This window comes from Tenrec ecaudatus, chromosome 8 (genome assembly GCF_050624435.1).
Source record: "Tenrec ecaudatus isolate mTenEca1 chromosome 8, mTenEca1.hap1, whole genome shotgun sequence".
NCBI classification, from domain to species: domain Eukaryota; kingdom Metazoa; phylum Chordata; class Mammalia; order Afrosoricida; family Tenrecidae; genus Tenrec; species Tenrec ecaudatus.
This window is the reverse complement of record NC_134537.1, coordinates 92,931,005-92,940,219: the sequence shown is the minus strand read 5'-3', so window position 1 is coordinate 92,940,219 and position 9,215 is coordinate 92,931,005. Positions and strand designations below refer to the sequence as shown.

General features: G+C 38.8%; 1 non-coding gene across 1 annotated transcript; it reads right to left on the bottom strand.

Moving 5' to 3' along the window:
* Positions 1–2,171: 2,171 nt before the first annotated feature.
* Positions 2,172–2,276, bottom strand: LOC142455718 (U6 spliceosomal RNA). Its single transcript, XR_012785864.1, has one exon. It is a non-coding gene; the product is annotated as a U6 spliceosomal RNA (small nuclear RNA).
* Positions 2,277–9,215: the final 6,939 nt, after the last annotated feature.

The window sequence follows — 9,215 nt, the reverse complement described above, 5'->3', positions numbered from 1 at the left end:
AATAATGTTGATCTTATTATCAATTTGTTATGCAGAAATAAACTTATGTACCATGGTTTTTGCTTGTAAAATGTCTCATGTAAATCTCTTACCACATCATGATTGTGCAACTCTTCTTGAATTCTAAGATATGTGGATGAAGTGCCAATAAAACTGCTTTAAAAATCTTCTTATCACAGCTGATTTTACACTGAATTTGTTAACCAGGAAGACTCAATATACTCTATGTTTTGGAATTATTTTATTTAATGACAACAAAAACGCTCTAATTAAATTGAGTACAATTAAATGCAACCAACTAACGTACTGGAGTCATATTCTATAATATAAATTTAAAATATTATACTAGCAATTCTATTTTATCAAACTCCCCATGCAGTGATATCTAATTCCTTAATAGACTAAGATTAAAGGGACAAAATAAAATTTTGGGGTTGAGAGAAACAAAATTTCTTGCTGCTATTCTGGGAACTCATGGTAGGTACAATCGAAGGTGGATCGACTAGAAAGGTGATAACCTTATATTTCCAGATAATGTGGGAAGAAGAGAGGTTCTAGTGTTTTGGTATTGAGTTATTATTGTTAGTGGAGAATAGAATGAAGACAAGGAAGACTTCGGTGAAGAGAACTCTTAGGGAGCTCCTTCCTCGCTTTAGATAACAGTGGGGAGCACAATGTGTTTTCTTGGCAGCAACATCCTCCTGGGAGCACTCTTCAATCTCTGTTCTCTGATACCCAGAAAACAATAAGGAGGACCAGCGTCTGGGCCGGTGGCTCCATTATGAGGTAAGAAGGGTGAAGGAAAGGAAGCTATTACATTTCTGCCTGTACGCCGAGCTCTGAAATAGAAGACTAACTCAGGATTGGATTAGCCAGACTGGAAGGACCCTGGGGTTTGATAACTGGTTGACCCAGACTCCAAGTGCTACATGTTTATGCCATCATCGCCTGATAATTCCTCCTTCCTCAAGGATCAAAATATAGGAAGGAGTAGGGAAGGAGAATTGGAAACAGAAAAATAGGGGTAAAGTTGGATAAGTAATATTACATGGTGGGGATTGTCATTGACAACATGAAATAAAATATGTGCAAATTCACAACAGAACATCCAGAGGATTTCTGGTTTTATTCTCTGGCCTCTGCCAAATGCCCCCATTAGATGTTTGAGGGATGGAAGAAAACTCTTCAGATATATACACTCCTGCTCGACCAGCAGTCGTGCTAGTTTTCCTTAAATTGCCAAGGTTTCTCTCCACTTAAAAAGCTCTTAACCTGAAAGTAAGCACTCTTATTTCTTTGACATCAAAAGGCTTTGGTAATGAGTTATTCTTCTGGATTTTTCTAAAAGCTGTCTACTCCCATGAAACAATAACTGCCCATTTTCCCTTCCCCAAAACTCCTGATAATAGCTGATAATAACAGTAGCTAACTTATTCTTCTGCATTTGTCTATTCTAGATATTTCTTAAAAGCAGAATCATATAGTACTTTTCCTTTTGTGTTTGAGTTATTTCATTCAGTATGATATTTTCAAAGTTTATCTATGTCAAAGAATGTGTACGAACTTCAATTTCTTGTGACTAAACAACATTCCAGCGTATGTATGCACCTGATTTTATTTATCCATTCAACTTTTGATGAACAAACACATTATTTCTATCTTTGGGCTCTTGTGATAAGTGCTATAGTGAACATTTGTGAACATGTATCTTTTTGAGCTGGTTTCAAGCCTTTGAATATAAACACACACACACACATGGAATTGCGCACTGGGCTTCCAACCACAAGGAAATAACCAGCTGCTCCAAAGGGGAATGATGAGACTTTTGGCTCCAGTAAAGAGTTATAGTCTCAGAAACCCACAGAGGCAATTCTCTTGTGTCCTGTAGTGCTCCCTGAGTCATAACCAACTCGATGGTAGTGGGTTTGGTTGTATAGTAATTCTATGCTCCATTTTCGAGGAACTTCCAAATCATTTTCTACCTCAACTGCACAATGTTCTATTCCACCTAGCCATGGATGAGAGTCCCACCCTCCCCACATCATTGTCAACACTTGATAGTGTCTGATAAATAGCCATTCAAGTCAGTGTGAAGTGGTATCTTTTTTCCCCCACAGACTGATAATCAATGTATTGAAATAGTTATTTTAAGTATCTGCAATGGTGATTTCAAAAATAAGGACCACTTCACGAATTTGTGTGTCATCCTTGCCCAGGGGCCATACTAATCTTCTCTGTACCGCTCCAATTTTAGTGTATGTGCTGCCGAATAGTGTAGTGTTGTTTTAACTTTAATGTTCCTGATGAGCAATGACTCCTAATGTGTTCATTTGCAACTTTGATTAATTTACTTTGGAGATATGCATATGTAATTCTTTTTAATTAGGTTGTATTTTTGTTGTTGAATTAAGGAAAATAATCTGATGTAATGGTATGGATTGAGTTAAGTTTTTCCAGAAGTCTCCAAAATATCTACTGAATGATTCATCATTCATGTTGTTGTCCCTAAATTATTTGTAGAGTGATTCATCACTCCTTCAGAACTGTACTTCTTATTAAATGAATGGAATTCAAAACGTTTGTGGAAAAAATTCCATTTTCCTTTAATTTCCTTTTTCCTGAACTTTTTAAAGCTCTGCCCCATATTAAATTCACATATCAGATCGTTATTAGTGTGTCTATTTTATATTACATATGTATCTGTAATTATATATTATACCATAATTATTACTACAATAAAAAAGCAAGACCACTATTGTTGAGTCAAACCTGACTTACAGTGGCATCTACAGGCAGAGTAAAACTGTTCCCTAAGGTTTCCAAGTCTGTACATCTTTACAGAAGCAGCCTGTCATCATCTTTCTCCCACTGAGCGACTGGTGCATCCAAACTAGTAACCTTTTACTTAGAAGCCAACTACCTAACCCATGGCATCACTAAGGCTCCTTTATTCTTGGCACAGGTCTCATTTCCTTTTCCTGGTTACACTCACATACTTATTTTCTAAATAAAAATTAGCAAGAACTCATCTAACTTTAAAAAATGTTTCTCCTGTTATTTTTACAAGTTATTTTAAGGAGCTCTGGCCACGTTACAAATTTGCTTATCTGTCAAAACACAGGTAGGTCCTATCTTTCCATCTATTCAAACCCTTAGCTACAGAGGTAAGAGCACATTCCAGGACAGAAGAATGGTAAGACTAAAGCAATGAATGAAATATTTTGGGTACCCTGGGCAGATCTATTTCTCAGAGCTAAAGAATGCATGAGTAAGACTGGGATGTTTCATTGAGAAGTCACTGATCCCCCTACTCAGATCACTGTAAAGAATGTAGACTTCATGGAAGCTGAAAACAAACTTGCTTCAGGAAGATCTTTGAAGGCCAGCAGTGATAGTCAACTGGAGCAATTTTCCCTCAGGGGACATTTGGCAATGCCGAGACACATTTTTTGTTGTCACATTCTAGAAGTTACTAAGCAGAGATGCTTCTAAACACACTGCAATTCACAAGACATCTTCCTACCACAATAAAAAATGTTCTGGCTCAAAATGTCAATAGCACCGAGGTTGAGAATATTTCTGCTAGTGGGATTGAAAGGCAAAGAGACATAATCAGAGATGCAATTTAAGAGGCCAGTGCAGGCACAAGGAGCTCTGATCATGCCCTGACCCGTTCCATTTGGCATCAGCCCTCCCGGAATCTGCTGCGATAAAGAATGAGGCCAGAGATGCCCAGAGCACGGGGCCCTGGATGGCCTCCAACATCCACGGCTTGCAAAGGAACTGTCATTTAGTGGTTAACATTCCTTATTCTTTAAGGCAAACAGGAAAACTTCAATCTTTTTATTTAAAAAAATGTTTTGAGAAATTCATAGTGCAAAGTTTTCTTTGGAAGTAAAATCTCTCTTCGGAGTTAAATGCTCAGAATTCTCAAGCAATAAAATGAGGTGTGAAGGAGCCAGAAGAAAACCACGCTGGTCCGACTCAAGGATGGCACCAATTCAAGTGGACACGGGTGGCTCTTCTGGTCTTGAGCTGTGAAAAATGAATAGCATGTCCTTACGAGAAGCATAACCCCTATTCCACCACTTCTCAGCGTGGTCTGAATGCAAGCTACCGCAGATGGTGGACAATAAATAAACACAAATGCATACCTAGTAAAGTAAAAGGAAAGGATAACTTATCTGAAGAAACATATCAATATGCATGAAAAACAACAAGAAACATTATTCAGTTCTCCGTAGATGTAGTTGCTCTGAAGGGGCAATTTCATTGAGTCCTCACCACTATTTCATGAGGTAATGAAGTGGTTATCGTCATTCGTCATTGTTGTTGTTGTTCATTGCCTGGTCAACACTTCCAACTCACAGCAAATTTAAGCAAATAACAGAACAAAACATTGCCCAGCTGTTGGTATAGTTGAATCCATCATTTCATCTATTATGTCAACCCATCTCATGGAATTTTTGCTTCATTTTCATTTACCAAATCTGATATACTTTTCTATCCAATTATATTTTTGGGGGGGTGAAACTTCAAAAGTAAGCAAGATGAAGTGGTATTGGACATATTGGCTAATATTGGACTTATAGGCTTGGACTGGGCTGGGATGCTTTCTGAATGTACAATTGCTCTTATATATAAATCTCTTTCTTATACACATGAGTGTCTGAATTTTTTCTCTAATCAACCCAGACTAGCATAGTAGTTTTCTTGATATAATATTCACATATCATACACTACCTTAGTTTAAAAGTCTTTTAAAAGAGTATGATATAGACCATTATAATCAGTTCTAGTGTTCCCTCCCCGTCCCCACAGTCATTGCTTGCTCCCTAATTCCCAATCCCCAATAAACCATTGCATCCATTATTGTCTCTGTGCATTCACTCTTTCTGTGTTTCACAAACTGGGAAAACTAACAGAAGCAAACAAGCAGAAAGAATTAAAATAATATATAAGGATTAAAATAAAGAGTAGTATTGGAGTCTATAGATTTATCTTCAAGCTCATTAATTCAGATTTCTATCTCTTCAATTCTGTTTCTCTCTTCTCTTGCAGTATTGTGTAATTCTGTTATTGTGATGTTTGAATTGGAGGGGGGTATAATATTTTATTTTATTTAAAGATCATTTTACTGGGGCTCTTACAGCTTTTATAACAATCCATACATCAATTATATCAAGCATATTTATACATATGTTGCCATCGTTATTTTCTAGACATTTACTTTCTATTGATCCATTGTTATCAGCTCCTCTTTTCCCCTCCCTCCCACCTCCACCCTTACGAACTCTTGATAAATTATATTATTTTCATATCTTCCCGTGACCGCTGCTTCCCTTCCCCCACAGTTTTTGTTGTTTGTCCCCCTGAGATGGGAGGGTGTGGTTATGTGTTGATCATTTTTATCAGTTACCCCTTCCGTCCCTCCTCTCCTCACGTTCCCCCTACCCTTTTGACTTTTTAGTTTCTTTTTGGAATTTTTCTTATAAAGCATGTAGTGGCATAAAGCATGTAGTAAACTATGTAGTATTTCTATTCACATTTTCTCCAAGACTATTCTTTCATCTTTTGTATGAGCGTAATAATCATTCTTTTAACTTCTTTTCTGGTAATTTCATAGCCTATGAAATTTAAGGTATTTCAATTAGGTCTGGTTGGTATTTGGTTATTTTTATCTATTTATCTCGTTTTACCTGTCATTTTCTTGACATCCTGGTGTAGCGATTTGGGGTGTGATGGAAGTGGGATTATTTGGGAGTAATTAACTCTGTTAGGTGGTGCAGTAGAGGGATGGTAGACACTTAAATTAAGTATTTGGGGAGGAGGTGTTACAGGGAGATCAAAAAGTGGAGAGGGAAGTGTCAGAGGAAGGAGAAAGTAAAATTTAATTTTAAAAGGGAGGGATCAGGTAATACTAATTAGTAGTTTAAAAGAAAGGACATTAGAACCCCCACCAAAATAAATAAAGCCTTGCTTTGCAATGACTAATGAATTGGTAAAAATATTTGCGAGGGGAAAAAAAGAAAAAGTGGTAAGAGTAAAGTCAGCTTTTGGCTTTACGAGGATTAAAAGGAAAAAGAAGGATCTTCAAATAGAAAAGAAAGAGAAAAAGGAGGGGAAGGGGGCTATGAACTGCAAGTTTAGAAAAAGCCAAACACGGAAAGGTCGAGACAAAAGTATTAAAAATAAAAGTAGAAAAAAATACTGCCAGGGTAAGGAGTGGGAGAGCTGTTAATGTATGTTTGTTTGAACTCAGCTTTGCTCAAGAGCTATCTCTGATGTGAGTGCTAATTTGTGGGTTGATGATATATTATGAGACTTGAAAACAAAGTAAATTGAAAGCAAAAATAAAGTAATTCCCCACCCCACCCCACCCTGCTGTCCTTACATGTACCAAGAGCTGGAGATGTCATGATTAAGGATAAGTTATAACAATAGTGCACAACTTTGTTTTAAAGAGGGAGTGGAGTGGGTATAGGAATTATATGACACTGAGCAAAAACAATACCAACAAAAAACAGCTGGGGTCTAGAACGTGTCCTGGGGGAATCAGCACTGTTGGAGCACAGGAATTCAGAGCAGTCATGAATAGTGTCTGGAAATATGTTGTCCTGCTCCCTTGTGGTCTTTTAGGATCTCAGGGTAAGAAAGCTAGGGGAGTGATTTTGGTGTCTGGCATGGCTGAGAGTGCTGTATTTAGGTTAATTTTCTTAAGGAAACATACCTCTGGTGGACCGGGTCAGCAGGGACAGGGTTCATTCTTCTCAGATGATGGAAGTTTCCAAGTAGGGGGTGGGGCATGGGGTCCATACCTGCCACCTACCTAGGTGATCTAGTAGGAAGGAATGAAGCAATAGCCTACTCAATTGGCAGGTTGCTTAGGAGGGAGTATCCCCACAAAAGCATTTTTTTCAAACCTCTATTTTTTTTTTAACAAAACAACCTTATCACCTTCAAAGTACTCTCCATTACACTTAATACATTCTTCAAATTCGCAACTGCATTCTTGAAAATGTTTTTCAAACTCATATGTTTGGAATGCTGACAGCACCACCCTCATTTTTTCCTCACCTCTTCTACGTCATCAAATCATTCTCCTTTCATGTCCTCTCTATTCATGTAAACAAAAAATAGCTTGCAGAGAACAAGGTCAGGTGAGTCGGGAGCATGGCACGAGAGAAGCATGCTGTTTTTGCCCAAAAACTGGCCCACTGAGATGGCTGCATGATCAGGTGCTTTGTCGTTGTAGCAAAACCAGTCTCCCATCTGCCACAAATCAGACCTTTGTTGTCGCACACTGTTATGCAAACTTTTCAAAACCTCTAAATAGAAAGCTTGATCAACACTCTGACCTGGTGGAATGAACTCTACATTTTCAACTGTTCAGGAAGTTGACAGACATCCAGAATGTCAAAAATTGACATTTCACCCTTTTTAAACAAGAAAATCACTCATACGATTGAGTTTTTCCCCTAGCTCAGTTCTTGTAAGCTGTGTTCAACAACACAACAGTTTCTGTGGCATTTTTCCCAAGCAGGAAACAAAATTTAACAGCTGCATGCTGTTCTCTTAAATTGCCCTTCACACAAAAAAATGAGGTGCAAGTGAAACTCCTTTTATGGAAAAATTCACTATGACCAGAGAAAACCTTCCCAGGTGATGCCACTGAGTGCACTAACTCAGAGTGAGTTGCTCACCTAGCAGGAAATAAATGCATGTCCACTCAGTGTAATTCTGTTTTGGGGGTGGTTACCCACTCCCATCTGAGTGGCTTGGAGGTACTGGCCAAGAACTGGTGTCTTGGGACAGATGGTGAATTGCTAGGTCTATTTGGGAGTGACTTCTGGGTCCTGAGGCTTTTAGTCTTTGTCTCATGCCCAAATTCCCTTCCTGTGCTTTGCAAAACCAATGTTACAGTTTCTGCTTGTGTTGGTATCCTAATACTTTGTTAATGGGCCAGCTGTGTGTTGTCTATAACCAAAAGGAGTTTTGTGTTGTTTTTCCTTTAAAGCCTGCAAATGGCCAAACTTTTGGGGTGCCTTACGACATAGGCCATGCAGAATTGTACCTCAGGGATGGTTTTGCCAAATGGGCATGGAGCTCCCCTGGCTTGAATGGCTAGTTCGTTTGTTCGCTCTTTATGCTCACTCCAGGCTGCCCTGTAGAGTTATCCCCACGCAGCTTGTTAGGCTGTGCTGTTTCTGTTATTGGGGAGGAAGGGCCACGAGCGTATCAGACCAGAACTCCTTTGTCTTGGGTTGACAGCCAAGCCTATTTGTGCTTATGTCTGCCCCAGGCTGGTCACATAAAGCTATGTTCCTGCAGCTCATCTGATCAGTCACCCTGACTATGCCCAGGACTAGGAATAATCAGTGGAGAGGTGCACGTGGGGGATGCGCATTCTGCTGACTTGTGTTGAGGGCCTTTGGCAAAGGGGAATCTATCATCAGGCATTGCTGCTCCTATATTTTAATAAATTTGGGTCTGCTTATCTTTATGCCGAGAATCTTACAGTCTGGAAATGTAGGGTATCCTTCTCCATGATCCTTCTGCACTGGTCTCCCTTCGGAGTCCCTCCTGTGTGTGCTGTTTGGTCTCCATCATTTTCTGACTCCTCGACTATAAATCTTTATGGGAGTAGAAAGTCCCATCTTTCTCTCATAGAGCGGTTTCGAACTGCTACCCTGGCAGCAGCCCAATTCATAACCACTGAACCACCAGATATCCATGGGGATCCAAAAAGAAATGAAATCTTTGACAAGTTCAATTTCTTGTCAAGACATGGACAAATCTAGAGAACATTATACTTAGCAAAGTTAGTCAAGCTTATAAAAATAAATATTTAATGATACCATTAGTATGAGGAAAATAAATTTGTTTTGCACAGCAAAATATAAGATTCTGTAGACTATCAAGGGACAGGGGATGGGCAGAGGGGTGGGTAGGAAATTATAGCGGGAGAGAAGAAGGATGGGAGGGAAATAAGAGAGAATCAGATCTACAGGGTGTTTAATGGGATATTATTACTGATTTCAATTACTGAGATGGGCTATGCAACTACTATATAGAATATGCTTCTTTTAAAACCAATTATGAAAAAGAGAGAGAATGAAGACTCACAGCCTTAAACACTTTCCAGTTTCTGTACCCTTCAGATCTAAATGTTGGTCTCACTGGCTAAATATGGAGGGAAAGTAAAGCATACATAT